The sequence below is a fragment of the Nelumbo nucifera genome, chromosome 1, assembly GCF_055504915.1.
Source record: "Nelumbo nucifera cultivar China Antique chromosome 1, China Antique-T2T, whole genome shotgun sequence".
Lineage (NCBI taxonomy): Eukaryota > Viridiplantae > Streptophyta > Magnoliopsida > Proteales > Nelumbonaceae > Nelumbo > Nelumbo nucifera.
The window spans coordinates 86,106,972-86,123,193 of record NC_142649.1 but is presented as its reverse complement, the minus strand read 5'-3'; the positions used below and the strand labels follow the sequence as shown (position 1 = coordinate 86,123,193).

The window sequence follows — 16,222 nt, the reverse complement described above, 5'->3', positions numbered from 1 at the left end:
AGGTATTGACATTCGAACTAGCTAGCCAATGAAGTAAAAAATTATATGAAAACAAAATATAAAATGTTAATTATTTATAACTATAGTGTATATATATATATATATATATATATATATATATATATATATTTGTTAAAAAGTTTGAACCCAACCCTAACTCCAAGCTTTTAGCTAGGTTGCATTGGATTTATGGTTGAGGGTTCCATAACTTCGTTCGGGTTAGGTTGACCTTAACCCATCCTAATCTAAGGCTACTCAATAAGGGTGGATTTGAGTTGAGCTAAGTTGAATATCTAGCTATTCGATCATGGCTCGCTAGAAAAACCATTAAGCTTGAGCTTGCTTCGAGGTAGAGATTTGAGCTCAAATTTGGCTCAGCTTGCAAGCTCATATATTTAAGCTTAGCTTGGCTCGAGCTCAAATGTGAGCCAAACTTTCCTATAAAAAATAAAAAACATACATATAAAAGTTATTTTTATTTTATATATAAATATTTAAGAATTATAAAAATCATTTTTTGTCATATTTATATATATAATAACAATATTATATATAATATTTATTATAATACACACAAATAAAAATATTATTATAAATAATAAAAATTATTTATTAATATATGTATGTATGTATGTATGTATGTATGTATGTATGTATGTATATGTATATACATATAAGCTCGATTAGGCTCGTGAACCTCATGAGGGAGTTTTATTAGGCTCAAGCTCCACTCGACTAGCAAACATGCCTATATATTGGGCTTGAGTTGACTCGAAGTTCATTTTAGACTATCAATCAAACTTTTCACAATTTGAGTTTCAATAGCTCATGAAAAGATCGATTTGTTTCCACCCCTACTACCCCAACCTAGCTTGCACCCCTTATCATAGGAATGGCAATGGGGTAGGTTTGGGGCAGGGATCATATTCCCTGTCCTTGACCCTAATTTTGAAATAAACCCCTACCCCTGACTCTGATCCCCGTTGGGGATAAAAGTTGTCCTCCATCCCTAATCCCTAACAAAGATGGTTTCCTCGCAAGGACCTGAATCTTGGAAAAGGATTGAAATTATGGGTCTAAATCAGTTCGGGATAGAAAAGGATTGAAATTAACCAAATTATTAATCAGGACAAAATTATGAAACCAGAACCACTATAATCGGTTTGAGTCCATCAAGTAGACTTGACCCACTGATAGCCTTACCCATGCACCTTTTCCTACCCTCTTCCTAGATAAGCCTATTCATAGGCCAAGTAGTTTGATGGGTTGGCCTTGCCTAACCTTTTCTAAATTGGGTTTGGACAAAGCTTGAAGCCCACAAGCTCGAGCTTGGACTCTACACATCGGGTCTGATTATTTTTTGGGTTGGGCTTGAGCATTCTTAAATAAACTCGGCTTGATAATATTATAGATATAATATATATGTTATATTATATATTAATAATATATAATATATTATATAATAATAAAATTAATAACAAAAATGTATTATATATTATAGTATATAGTATATTATATATTTATATAATATATTTTCAGTAATATATAATTAATATGTTATAATATACCTGTCAAAATCGGGCTTCGGACATGAACATGCACTTTAGGCTTTATTATAAAGGGTCAAGCTCGGTTTCAAGATCTAGGCCCGATGGTCGGGCCGGACTCAAACTCGGGCTTGGTGATTTATTTTGTATTTCTAATTTATAAAGAGGCAAGGCCAGACCCGACCGGTAAATAGTTCTATTTCCAAATATCACAAGCCCCGCGCTGCCCGCGCGCCTTTTTCCCTCTCGCAAGTCCCAAATATGTCGCTCATTCTCCATTTCTTGTTCATTTGGCAGTTCTTTTGCTATCAGATTTATCATTCTCCATTTCTTGTCTGGTGTTTGGTGGTGTTTCTCCAATTTTTTCTCTGGTGGTTTCATATGAATTTTTTCTTCATTTTGTTTTTCATTTTGTTTTTCATTTTTTTTTTTGACTTTGTGTTCTTCAATTCTTTTGCGGTGGTTTTTCTTTAAATTTTGATAGTGGTTCTTGGTTCTTCTCCAGATTTTGTTGGAGGTTTTTGTGCTTTTTTAGGGTTTCTTTTTTGTTGGTCGACATTTTTGCTATTGTAAGAGATGTGGTCAAATGGATTTTTGCTCTGAAATTGTTGCTCTGGTGGCCATACTCTTCCCATCGAATTTCTAGGAGTTGTTTTCCTCCTTTATTGTTGTTGATTCTTCTCAAGAATAGCCAATATTTTTTAGTTTAAATCACCATTCCTCTTATCTCCATTTTTCTTAAAGTGGATCTTGCAGGATTTGAATCCATTTCGACCATTTCAATGGCATCAAAGCTGAAGGAGTCTCCTTCAAACAACCCTGATGAAGCCACTAGAGTATACTTCATGCAAAAAAATTGTATGTCTAAAGCTATGAACTTCATTATTCCCTTCCAAAAGTGGTTTTTGGGTGGCTAATTTTTTTTGTTGATTACATTATAAGAACCATATCTACATTAGGAACTAACAATCCAATTTTTGTCTGCAGATGTTTCGAATTAAAGATCCTAAAGGTAGCCTCTATTTTTATTCTCGCATTCTGGGCATGTCGTAAGTTTCTCTCCAGAAAATTTCACGTGTCAGATAATGATTGTTCAATGTGTCAGGCTCTTGATTGTGAAGTTTTTCTTATGGTGTTCAATTACATGCTTTGCACTTATATCTAGATACATAGTCTTCATATGGTAGTGTAGCTTAACAAGGGGATATTTTAGAAGTTATGCATATTTAAATGCTTTGGTTACATACCGGCTTTGAAGGTGACAACTTTGAGGTTTACAGGGATAACAAGAGCAAGGATTTTGAAGGCAGGAGGATAATGCTTGATGTTTGACCAGCTGGCTATAAGTGCTCCTCTTGGGCAGAGCTGGTTATCCTCAGGGGTCCTAAGAATGCTCATGAACAATTAAGCACTTTGGTAAGGCTCCTAGTGTGCCACACAACCACACTAAACCATATGTGTGGTCCAAGGGAAGGGGGTTTGAGAGGGCTAGAGGGAGAAGGAACAAGAGCGGATTTAGGGTTTGAGTCATTTATTATGCTATCTTGAAGTAGGGATATTAGTGAGGCAAATATCTATGTTTTGTTGTGGTTCAAATTTTGTTAGTCGTTTAGATATAACTGGTGTTTGTTTCTTGTCTTTCGCCCTTAGTAGTTAATACTAGATGAATTGAACTTCGACAATTTTGAAAATGAATGGCAGTAACACATTCATAGTTTTTTTTCCATGAAAATGCTTTGAATTGCTTGGCTTACTAAAGAAGACAATATCCCCTACGTATTAGCTTATTGGATTCAATTTATCACCTCATATGTGAACATCTCATTCTCCACCTCATCCATGCCATTTTAATGCTAAGACAATCATGTCCTCTCCATTTTGGATTTTATCTAATAGTTTTTCTTCTAAATAGTTTGGTTGGAATTTATCTTACTAGCAGGAACTTCATGGAAATTTCCTTTTCCTATCTAATCTAACAGAAATTAATTAAGAAGATGCCATTATCAACTAGTCTCTTACTTTTTCTTTTTTCTGACCTTTGACATGACACTTCATGCATTTTTGGTTTTGGTGAACCTATGTACAGGACGCCACATTTTTCCTTGCCTCTCTTGTAGTTTCTAAGGTGCATGCATGGTTGGCATTTCGCAAGAACAAATTCTATTGGGACGCAAGGATTAGGTAAAATTATTGATGTTGCTTATAGGTGATTCTCCTCTATATTATATTTTTTGTCTTCTTCGTGGTATTCTATAATTCTTCTTGTCTAGGCAGGGGTGTGCAAGTTTGCTTAATGGATTGTTTATGACTAGCTTATTTGGTTGAATTTGTTCAACTCTATTTTGTGATCATCTCTTCTTCTTGTTGGTAATATATTTTTTTCTTATGGTTTTTTCTTTGACTAGTAAATGGTAATTTGAAATATTCATCCATGATTTCCCAAACCCTAACATTGAGACCCTACTTACTGTGGACCCTTTCCAATTCCTTTGTGGTTGTAAATGGGGAATTTGAAAATACATGTTTAGGAAGAGCAGCTATGAGCTGCATTTATGGCTGTAGTTGTGTGTAATTTTTAGAATATTTTATTGAATGATAGATGCATTTTTGCTTCGGATGCATGCACATACGTGTTTCTTAACTTTTAAGTCTGTGTATTTTTTGAACTTCTTTTGTTTCCAGGTTGTAGTTGCACCCTACCTATTTGTCTTTGCATAGTGATTTATATGGCTTGGGTTCTTATACAATGTTTATCTTCACATGGTGGTTTATCTTATTATTATTTTTTGTTTCAATTTGTGTACTTTCTGAAACCATTTGTATTTGGCTTGAATTTTAAAACACTAGCCTGAAGTAGGTGGACAGATTCTCTTCTATGTTAATATGTAAGTTGGAGTATTATTTCTTCTCATGATCAATGTTCTAAGTTGGTGATAGAGATGACAATAAGGATTTGTGTTCGATACTTTGACAGTCAAAATCTAAAAAACCAAACATTTCTCTCTTCTCTAATTTGAATATATTTGTTTATTTTTTGGTAAACAATCAAAACATATGGTTTAATCTCTCTCTCTCTTTGTGTGTGTATCTATCAATTTAATTTTGTCATGAAACTTTACGTTCGTTTTTATATTGTAATTGAATGCAATGGTTTTGCTGTGGCATTTAAGCTACAAGCTCTCAAATAGGGACTATTTTCCTCTATGGTTAGTTCTGATGGCAAGAGCTCCCTTCTTGAAACTCTCCTCCAATTCAAAGAGTACTAATGGAATTTACTATAGAAATTAAGGGCTTAGAGAGAGAGGGGGAGAAAATTCTGGACATTGATTGGCTGTTTAAAAACATCATAAAGCCTTAGTGGCTTATAGTAGCTACCTAATCTTATATGTTGGTTTTGCCCAAATATACACAATTATCTTTAGCTATAAATATAAACAACACTCAAGCTTCTCTAGTTCTCCATGTATGGTGATATCTATTCCATTGCCACAATTCAGTTATTTTTTATTTTCATTTATCTTAGGTCTCCTAGAAGGTAATGCCATGTTGTTTATGTGTGCAATGTTTCTTGTCTATTTTATTTAAATATACTTTTCCCTTTCTTCTTTTGTGAGTGCCTTCTCTTTTTTTTTTATGTATTGATTCCAAAATCTAATTTTTGTTTTATTTTTTTTTCCATGTTAAATGCATATGTAAAGAATAACAACATAAAATGATGAAGAGATTTGAGAGCAATATTTTTCATTTTTATTTTGGTTTATTATATGTAACAAGATAGATTGTCATTTGTGATACATTTTTTACACTTTTATGTATGAAGATTATATTTTTTTTATGTATTTTTAGTTTTTAATTAATATATTAAATTTTTATAGAAATTTATTTGTAAATTTGATGTGATGTGAAAAGAAAAAAAGCAATATAGTGACGGATCTCTCTGGCACTATAGTTATTTATAGTGACGGTCATGTATTGTTTGTTACTATAACATGATTTTATAGTGACAAATGTAATCGTCACTATAGGCCTAAAATTAGTAACGAATTTTGAAATCCGTCATTATATGTTAAGATTTATAGTGATGGTTATATGTTGTTTGTTACTATAGTTAGACTTTATAGTAACGAATGGAACCGTCACTATAGTCCTAATGTTAGTGATTGAAATTGAAATCTGTCGCTATAAACTATAGTGATGCCACTTGTAATGACAGATGATATTTTGTCATTTGTTCGTCATTATAGATCTATAGTGACGGATTTGATCTGTCACTATAACCCTTTTTTCTTGTAGTGGATCAAGGATGACAATTGCAAACACCAAAGAACATTCATCCCAATATTTATCAAATTTTTGCTTCATTTTATTTGCCATTAAACGAACATATTCATATTCACTATCTAGCCATTGAAGCAACAAAAGCTTGATTGTACAAATATAGGGAAAAAATATATTTGATGTTGGAGAAATAGTACTTGAGAAATTTTTTATGCATATGTAAAAAACTTGTAAACAATCTCATACTATTGTTCTCATCAAATGATAGATTCTTATAGTCACGGTCAAGCTCAGTTAGTCGACGAAATGCTTCCTTTAACTCTAAAGCCGTGTTCAACATGTCATTTGTGGAGTTCAATCATGTTAGACAATCAACAACCACCCCTATCTTATGTTGTATTTTTGCTTGGTTTCTTGCATTGTCAAATTTTTGCTTCTTATAGGGTGTTAGCCTTATATATTTAACAATTTCTCGAATCTTATGTAACAATGGTGATACTTCTCTCAATCCATCTTGCACAATAAGGTTTAAGATGTGAGCAACACATTTCACATGAAATAGGTCACCATGCAATAGGAGCAAACCCTTAACACAAAGCCAACTCCTGAGCTCCTTAACCATAACATCATTGTGAGAGGCATTGTCAAATGTTATAGAACATATTTTTTTATCAATGTTCCAAGTTAACATCTCCATAATGATTTCATACTAAGTGTTTTCATTATGGGGACACTCAACCACCACAAATGCAATAATTTTCTTTTTCAACCCCCACCCATCATCTATAAAGTGTGTTGTTAAACTATAATACCCCATATTACCATCCAATTTTTGCTCGGCCCCTACTTTGATCAATCTCCAACATTCGGGGTGCCTGACCGCGCCACACCAATCACATTAAAACATGCCAAAACCTTAAGAAACTAAATTTTTTCCCAAATGCCCAAAAGTCCATTAAATCTACATGATTCCCTTTCGATGGTTTTGATTATGCCACTTAATTCCCAACCAAACTCCATTACGTGAAACAAAATCCTCAAACAATTAATCACAAAATTTCAACCCTAAATTCTTGGGTTTAGCCAACCATCTAGCAGAGACTGTTTCAATGCATAACACTATGAAACTTCTCAAGCCTAAAATCCGTGATTTGCACATACTTAACACAATTAGATCCTTCTAACAGCCTTATAAGCCTAATCCATATCTACTCACCAAATTTTATCTCAAAATTCCCTTTTTTGACCTGACATCAACCTTGTATTTTGTTTTGACAAATCTTATTGATTAAAAGCTAATGTGTCACGAATCTCCATCATTTCGACCCCATTTGTCCAATCAGATGTCACCATTATGTTCAAAGACCCAAAAAACCCCTAACACATCAAATTTCACGACCAAACACCTTCATTTGACCGTTGAAAAAGCAAGGTTTTATTTCGGGCCCTCTCGTTGATTGAAAAACCATAATACCAAGATCTGAATTAAATCAGTCAATCTAAACCTATGATCAAAGATTCATTACTTTCATTAGATTCAGGATGTTCAAAGATGCCTATTCACCAAATTTCATCCCAAAATTCCTTCTTTTGATCTTTCATCAAACAAAGATTCTATTTCGGTAAATCTTATTGATTTGAACTTGTCAACCATATATTTTAGTCATCCCTATCCCATTTGTCCAATCATATCTCACCACTGTGTTTAGAGACTCAAAAAACCCTAGCATGCCAAATTTCATGACCAGATTCATCTACTTAACCGTTAAACTAAAGAGATACAATTTCGATGCACCAGATTGAAATGCCACATCAGCTGTCCAACCTAGGATCTTAAGTGGGTGGGGATTGACGTTAGTTCCTTATTTAACCCCATTAGAACACCTAAACCAATGAATTTTAGCCTAATAGGCTTAAAGAGCTCAAAATATATACCAAACAGGCCCTCACTTAAAACCAAGAAAGGACAAAACGTTATTTAAAATTTCATCAAATTTATGTTTTTTGCCACTATCAACCCCAAATACGGAGCTGCAACGTTTGGCACGCCCCAATCCTTCGTTGGACGTACAAAGTCCATAAGATGCCTTCCAAAATTGAGAAGATTTGTAGCACAAAGAAGTTAATGTCAACTGCAGGCCCTTCTCTCTTAAAATCCTTTCCAATTTTAGTGAAAAATTCTATTGAATCACAGACATTATATATGGACGAGTTTTAGAGTCATCTCCTTCCATGTTCTCTATAAATAGAGGCCTAGATGAGGGCAGTTTTCCAACTTCTGTAACACATACATTCTGCTTGAAATCCTGAAATCCTTGAAGCCAAGCTCAAGCCTCATCCCCTGTTTTCCAGACTTAACACCAAAAACACTTATCCAGTTCCGTGCCTTGCTCAAGTTTCATTTGAAGTCCTTTCAGTTGTAGGAAAGCTTATTTCAAGGTTGTACACGAGAGGTATGTCTCTCATTTCACCGTATCTTTGCTTTTAGTTTAGTTTTAGATTGCTTATAGTACTAAAATCTTGGAAAACTTGCATTTCAATTTCCTCCAGATTGAGAAAAAAAAGTAGAGGGGCGAGGTCTTAGGGAAACCAGTGCCTAAGACCCGATAACATCACCTCAAATCAATTCTGGGTGAAGTTGGGAACATTTTTGCCAGATTTCAAGAGCTTTGAGCAATCCTGTTAATTGGTGCTTTGCTGGAATTTGAGCTTGAATTACTCCCGTAGTGGGCTGTTATAGCAGCTTGGAGAGAGGGGTGCCTAACACCTTCCCTCTCCTAATCTTTGGAACCTAATATCTTTCGGTTCAGTGCCTTTCCCATGGAGGACGGAATCACTATCAAAGACTTAATTCGAATTTTTCAAATTTGAAAATGAGGGCCCATTTCCTTTAAAAAAATGAGTGGCGACTCCATCTCTTTGAGCTGACCATGAGCTTTTCGGAGCTCACACCCCAAATTTTGTTCCGAAGTCCACATATCGGTGGTTAAGCTAATCCTACAATCCAAACCATCAAAGTATTTGTACAACTCCTTTTCATCCAAGTAAATCTTCATGACATAATTCTTTATTGTATTTCGAGAAACAAGCCTAAATGATGGTTGAAGATTATTGAAAAATATTTGAAAAAACTCTTCTTCAACTATACTAAAAGGATGCCCATGCTTTATTAACATCTTTGCTAAGTCTATTCAGCTCTTATCTTGGTCAAATTTGAAGTTTTCTACAACTTGTTCACTTGTGCCCTTTTGTTTTAATTTATGACATTTTGGTACATGCCCTAAAAGGTGGCTCGTTCCTTTAGAACTTCCACCTATACATTATTTTCTACAATGTTTACAAATAGCTCTTTGCTCCCCAGAATCCAATTTTATTTTCTTAAAAGGCTTCCATGCTTTGGACCTAACCCTCTTTCTAGTAGAGCTATATGCCATAGATGATTCACTCGGGTTTTCAAGCACATTTGCATTTTCAGCACTTGGTTCATCCATCTTTAATGCATTAAGAAAAAAAATAAATTAATTTTCACTAACATAAACAACAAGAAAGTATAATGAGATTCAAATGATAACACTTACGACTTTATCACTAATATGTAATAAATGGTAAATAAGCTCAATTGTTCCCAATGAGTTTGAAAGAGATTAAACAAAACAAATAAATACAGTAATTGTGAAACAGTGATTCCACAAGACAATGAGATTGTTTACAAAAAGAGATATCAATGGATTGGATATTGGTCCAATCTGATCTGGTCCAATACGAGTCCAATACAGATAGACCAAATCCATTGAGTCTGGATTGGTCCAATTCAACAATATCTTATTGGACCGTCCAACCCATCCAAATTAGTTTTGATTCGGATAGGGTCCAACCAAAACCATAAAAACACATTAGCCTCAACATCTCTTTATTGTCATAAAACTAGAGCTGTAGTTATGCACTTAAGCCTACTAAACTAGAGCTGATTCTATTTTGTCAATAGGAATGAGATTAGTAACTAGATCAACTGAACATTTTTTAATCATCTTAGAGACTAATACTAAATGATTCTATTACATTCTTTTTTCTTTGGACTTGTGATTTTTTTTATTTTTGTATGAAGTCTGCATGCTTTATTTTCTGTCATTTGAAATCTCTTAGAGTTTGCTTATTTGTTTTTTGTTGTTTTAAGCAAACTCTAAAACAAACATGCTTATTTGTTTTTCTTTTCTTTTTTTTGTGTTGTTTTTCGTCAAACTGTACAAGACTTGCTCAGAGAAATAAGCAAACTCTAAGAATTCTGATGTCTGGACAAACCCCATTCTAATTGATTTCTTCCCACCTCTGCCCTGCAAGTGAGTTTGCTAATTCATTGGTACACCTAGGTACCCAGTTGAATGAGTTATTCAAATTGGTGGCCATAGGTTGTGCCTAGGGGTGATCATTTTTAGGTCAGCCCAGGCACAAAGGTTTCTGGCATTCCTAGGTGGGCTCCCATGGAAAATCAGTAAGTTAGTTTTGGTGAAAATCCGAAAAGACAAAATCAACTTTTAATAACTTTAACATGAAGTTACTCTAAATAACTGTGTTTCTTCTCATACAACCCAAAAATAGATCAAATTAAATCAGACTCTAGAGCAAGCAAAGACATGATTGGATTTCAGCAAACAATCTACTCAACAAAGAATTTGGTGGAGGAAAAGGAGAACTTCAAAACAAATCAAACCATCAATAGTTCTCCAAGAGGTACTAAGTCCTAAGTAAATATTGATCAAGGATCTATTCTGATGGGTTTTATTGGATAGCACAAAGTCTGAGTACAAGGAAAATAAATATGACTAAGAAGATGAGTTCAGAAGCAAGGATTTAAATCAGAACAAATTGATTAGAAATAATGGCAGAACCTGAAAAACCATAAGACAAAACATAATCTGATTCCAGACAATATAGTACATATAACAGACCTGGAATTAGTTTTCAGGTAGCAAAGATGAAGAAAATGCAGTCTAATTTTAACAAATGAAAAAGAAAAAATTGAACAAAGCTAGTAACCAAGTCCAGAGCGGTCCATCAGAAAATATCACAGTTCAAAAAAGGGAGATTTGGGGGGACTCAAGTGGCGAGTTCTTGAAGTTACTCTTGAAGTTCCTGAACCCAAAACCAAAAACAATACAAAATTAAATTGTTTGGAATGACAGAGGAGAGAGGAAATACCTGAACGAGCGAAGGATCTACCGTTGGATATAGAGAGAGAGAGAGACGAGATAGATTATACTAGAGACTGGGGAGTGCCGTCGGTCATCGGATAACACTAGAATGATGGAATGATAGTCAATTAGTCACCATCGCTATTGGCTAGAGAGAGAGTCGAGAGAAAACAACTGGAGAGATACTACCGCCGGAAGTACTGTCGGAGTTTGAGAAATACCACCGCCAGAGAGAAACCTTCTTCTTAGTTCAATTGCTGGAAGGAATGATGGAGGCGTAGAGCGTTAGCTAGGTCTTCGAAGAAAATTTTGGAGAAAACTTCAAACGAATGAATGGACCTTTTGATGCAGCGACTTTATCCGAATTCGATCCGCATTATATATGAACCACTTAAATTTGGACTGGTCCAAGTCCATACAATTATTTAGACTGTCTGATGCGTCCATAATACCTTCGAATTGGATGAGATCCAACCCGAAACTGATCCATTGACACCCTTACTCATGGCAGGTCTCGAAGGTGCTTCTCATATTTCGCCCTCCAAGTTGGTGGACTTTTTGACTAGAAGAAGACCCATGGAATGGGTAAAACGATCCTATGAACACCCAGATTACTAAATTACTACAGAAATTTAGTTTTACTTTGTTTATCTAAATAGACAAGCTATCTATAACCTATAATAGGGCTAGTAACGATCATGTACAGTTTAAACTTCGATTATCAATGAAGCTGCTTCCTCTTCTTTTTTGCTAAAAAAGATGTTGCATGATTTGGTCAGGGTCAGGGTTCGATCTCGACAACGAATTGGTCAGGGTCCGGTTCTCAAGTTGAATGATCCAACCATTTAGTCTGTTTTGACAAAAAAAAAATAAAAAATAGTCAAAATCGTTGAACAGTTTGAACGGTTCAATCCTGGGTCAACGGTTTACTGATCAAATCAACATTTTTTGACAAAAATCCAGTTTTGGGAAAAATAAAACCGGTCACCTAATTGATTCCCGGTTTTTCCTGTCCGACCATCCGGTCCGGTCCGGTTTTGAAAACCATGGCTGAAATTGCCACGACTAATTTGAAGGAGGATCTTTGTTATGGGCTAAGGGACCCAAGGATGGGTTTGGGGAGCCCATAGGGCCAACAGGTTTTGCACGTTCTCACGTTTGTTCACATAATATCAGTATATCACCCATCTTAGGTTTATTCAAAACCCAAGCAGCTTGATAGGATGACAGGAGTAGGGTTTTCGTGGACGCAGAAGTTGCCAGGTGGAGTTGATAGTTTCAGCCAGTTCTATGGCCCCTATTAAGAAGGGTAGAATAATACCCAATAAACCCAAGCAAGCGATGCCTCAGCCCAGCCCGAGTTGTCTTGGGCGTAGCAACTAGCAAGGTTTCTGCTTCGATTGATAAATTTGGGCTTTCACCTGAGATTCGGCCTGGCCCCTGACGACGTCTATGTTTCTGGGTTGGTCACTGTTTTTCCTTAGGCCTGACGGCCCCGACCCAACCCGGCCAAGATGCAGTCCGAAACTCTTGTCAAAGCCCTCCGATTCTTTCTCTAACTCGGTCTGTTCCCATCTACCGTCAACAACCTAGACAAGATCTACTGCCCATCATAAACCCTCTGCTTCTCTCTCGGTGTTGAACTATGACAGCATTGCAAGGAGAAAATAATGGATCTGCCATTTCAGTCTTGCAGAGATCCGCAGAAGACAATTACATATGCAAATTCTACTCCTTTTTTCATCTGGAATTTCATTCTACTCTATTGCAGTCTTGCAGAGATCCCTAGAATTTCATGCAAATTCTGGCATTTAAACACTTTGTCCTTAAATAACTGTGGAAAGTGGAAACCTTGAAGAGCTTGGCGGGAAGGGAGTTGTTGTCTGTGACTCCGTTGAGAAGAAAATGCAGGGTACAGGAAGGCAAAATGATTAGAAGTGTAATTTGGGCCCTCACGGCCCACATTTTTGTGCCGCCCATACTGTACCGGGTCGTGCCATTCCGGAATGACTACTGTATTGGAGTCGTGCCGGTACAGCCCATGCAGATTGGGGGTGGGCCCAGTACAAGCCTAAGCTCGTATCCGCAGGCCTTGGGTCGGACTGGGCAGTCAAAAAATTACAAAGAAGTAATGAAAAAGTGAAAGAAAAAATGACAAATTCAAGAAGTCTGTATGAAGTAACGTTAATTCACCCTCCATTCCTCCAATGCATTTGATACTGTTTCAAGAAGTATGTGTGAACTGACGTGGCCCTTTTAACAGCCTAAGGGTGTGATCCATGCACAGCCATCTCTCTTCCCACCGATGTGGGTGTTTACCAACGGAGAAAACTGTGAATTGTGGCTGATTTTGGTTGATTGATGCAGCATAGGCTGCCCCGTCGAGGTAGCCAGAGTGAAACTTGAAATTCACGAGTCTTTAACCTTCCCTTTCTCCATCCTTTTTTCATAGACTTAAATTCGGTGATGTGTGGCATAGCAAAGTAATGGGCTGAAATCTCAGTTGACAAACGCTAGACAGCTCAGCCGACACCTAGTTTCAGAGACTACTCCAAAAGGATCAAAGGGGAGTGGGCTAAGGGCCTGATTTGGGCCCATTGAGGTCGAAAGTACAGAGTCGAAACTCGAAACTCGAAACTAAACAATCTGAGAACTCCAATGCATCGTGGGTAACGGCTGACATGGATTAGGGAAGTAAATATGTAACAAAATCTCATACGTCCACGTGGCAAGATTAGGATAGGTGGCAATTAAGAAACCTATTCCCTTTGTCTCATCATTTACATAACACAACCTTCTCCCACTTGAAGTTTTTCGCTTCCTCAGTTGGTAAAGGGATGTAGACTTGTAGTTCCCATTCACTGAAGCCATCTGCCAGGGTTGGGCTTCTTGGGCTCCGGTCTGGAGCTGGGCCTGTAAACATGAGTTGTAACCTTTCCAAACCCAACCAATATCTTGAAGCCCGGCCAACCCTGCCTCAGCCCTACCCGAGTTGTTTTGGGTTTAGTAAGGTTCTGAGCCTTCTGGCTTCGACTGATAATTTGGGCTTTGAGTCTTTGACCAGAGATTGGACCAGGTCCCTTGGATCTAGGTTTTCAGAGTTGGGCTTGGGCATGGTTTATCCTTAATCCCGACCCATTCCGTCCAAGGTCCACCCCGAACTCTTCTCGTAGTCTTAAATTATTTCTGCAAACTCGTTCCTTCTCACCGATTCTTGGAACTCGTTCCTTCTCTATGCCGCGTTGTCTCAAAGAAACGAAGAAAACCCCTTCACCGTCAACCACTCTGAAACTAAGTTTGGCAATTGGCAGCAAGCACCACTACGTCGACAACCTAAAACAATAGCTACGGTCCTTTGCAAACCTCTCTCTCTCTCCCTCTCTCTCTCTGATGCAGGGGATTTGGCCAGGAGAGAACGTTCACCGAGCATGGAGAGGAAAACAGAAAAAAAAAAGCAAGATAACGAAAAGAAACGAGAAAATGAAAATAAAGGAGTTCAGGTGTTAATGATCCATAAACGATACTTTAAATTAACTTCTCATTTCATGAAGAATCTAATATATAGATTAATATCAAGCGTATCACCGCATATAAAACATATCACTACATAGGAGTTTACCGGATTAATAACATCACAAACATGAGGTTAAGCAGAATAACGGATTATAAAACATACAAGAAACAGCGTACGTAGTAGAGAGCTAAAGAGAAGAAAATTAACGGCGTTCCGAACCATATTCTCCAGCTTGTGGAAGAGACCAGCAAAGATTGATACGGGGCGTTACCGCCTCACCATAGCCACGTCAGCCACTCCGAATATTTCGCTCCCGATTCTCCGTACACGTTGTTAGTATTGCGCCGAGTGTTTCATCATTAATGTAACAGTCTCCAACCGCCCATGATTATAAATGATTGAATAATGGAAGCGGATGATTGAACTTGCCTTTATCATTAGTATTCTCTTGTGTCTTGCTTTTGGCCATCCCCTTCGAGCGGTGATTCTCACCATAGCTCGGGGAAACTCGAAGCTCTCTCCTCGGCAACGGGAAGAAGTTCTTAACATCGTGGTATCAGAGCAAGCGAATCCCTGGGCAGCTCAAATACTGGTAATGGAGGATCCCGTAGGAAGCCTGGAAAAATCTTGTGAAGAAATGAATATGAAGTTCGCTGAAATGCTGGAGCGTCTAAACTACATCGCTTCACGAATGGACCAATAGGAGGAGTTCCAACACCGATCATCCGCTGGTGGTGGCTTTGGGAAGGGGACGGAGAGCTTGGGGGCAATAGGGAGTGGCTTCTTCTCCCCGCAGAAGTTCTGGAAGGTGGAACTACCGAAGTTCGGAGGCACTGGGCTGGATGGGTGGCTTCTCCTCATCCAACAGTACTTCCGCCTACAGGAGGTACCTAAGGAAAGCTGGGTTGCAGTGGCAAGCCTTGGGTTTGAAGGACGGGCAATGGAGTGGTATAGCTGGTACAAGGATCATCAAGCTGAGCCCACTTGACGTCAATTTATAGTTGCCTTGGATGCTCGATTCAACGAGCCCCTGGGAAGCAACCATGTGGGGCGGCTAGCGAAACTCTCTCAAACCTCCACCATCCATGAGTATATGGAGGAGTTCCAGAGGATTTCTAGTCGAGTGAAAGGGCTGAACAAAGAATCTCTAGTCGGGTGTTTCATTGCAGGTCTTAAAATAGAGGTATGAGCAGGGGTGGAAAAGTTCTAACCAATGACTTTAGCTAGAGCCTTCCACCTAGCGCTGTTGGAGGAAGAAGAGTGGACAACTCGAAGACGGACCGTTAAACTGGAGCACTTGCGACCATGTCCTGCAGCGGCAAGCGACCCTCAGGCAAGCAGGTTGTCTCCAGGGAGGTTTCCAGAAATTCGCCAGCTCACGCCAACGGAAATGAAAGAGAGGCGGGAGAAAGGATTATGCTATAGTTGCGAGGAACGCTATGTCCCTGGCCACTGGTGCAAGGTACAGAAGTTGTTGTGGATCAACTGGGAAGCGGAGGAGGAGGAAGGTGACAACCCTAGTCCGACCTTGGAGGAAGAAGGACTAGAGCCTACACTGACCATCTCCCTACATGCCATCTCCAGGGCTGAAACCACACAAACTATGCGCTTAAATGGGATGGTAGGGGCACTTCCGGTGACCATTCTGGTGGACTCAGGATCTTCACACAACTTCATGGACCCGAGGGTGGCGA

At 37.8% G+C, this 16,222-nt stretch overlaps 1 long non-coding RNA gene across 1 annotated transcript; it reads left to right on the top strand.

Annotated features, from left to right (window-relative positions):
- Nucleotides 1-1,755: 1,755 nt before the first annotated feature.
- On the top strand, nucleotides 1,756-3,313 carry LOC104599530 (uncharacterized). The gene is made up of 2 exons (XR_735532.3): nucleotides 1,756-2,405; nucleotides 2,535-3,313. It is a non-coding gene; the product is annotated as an uncharacterized LOC104599530 (long non-coding RNA).
- Nucleotides 3,314-16,222: the final 12,909 nt, after the last annotated feature.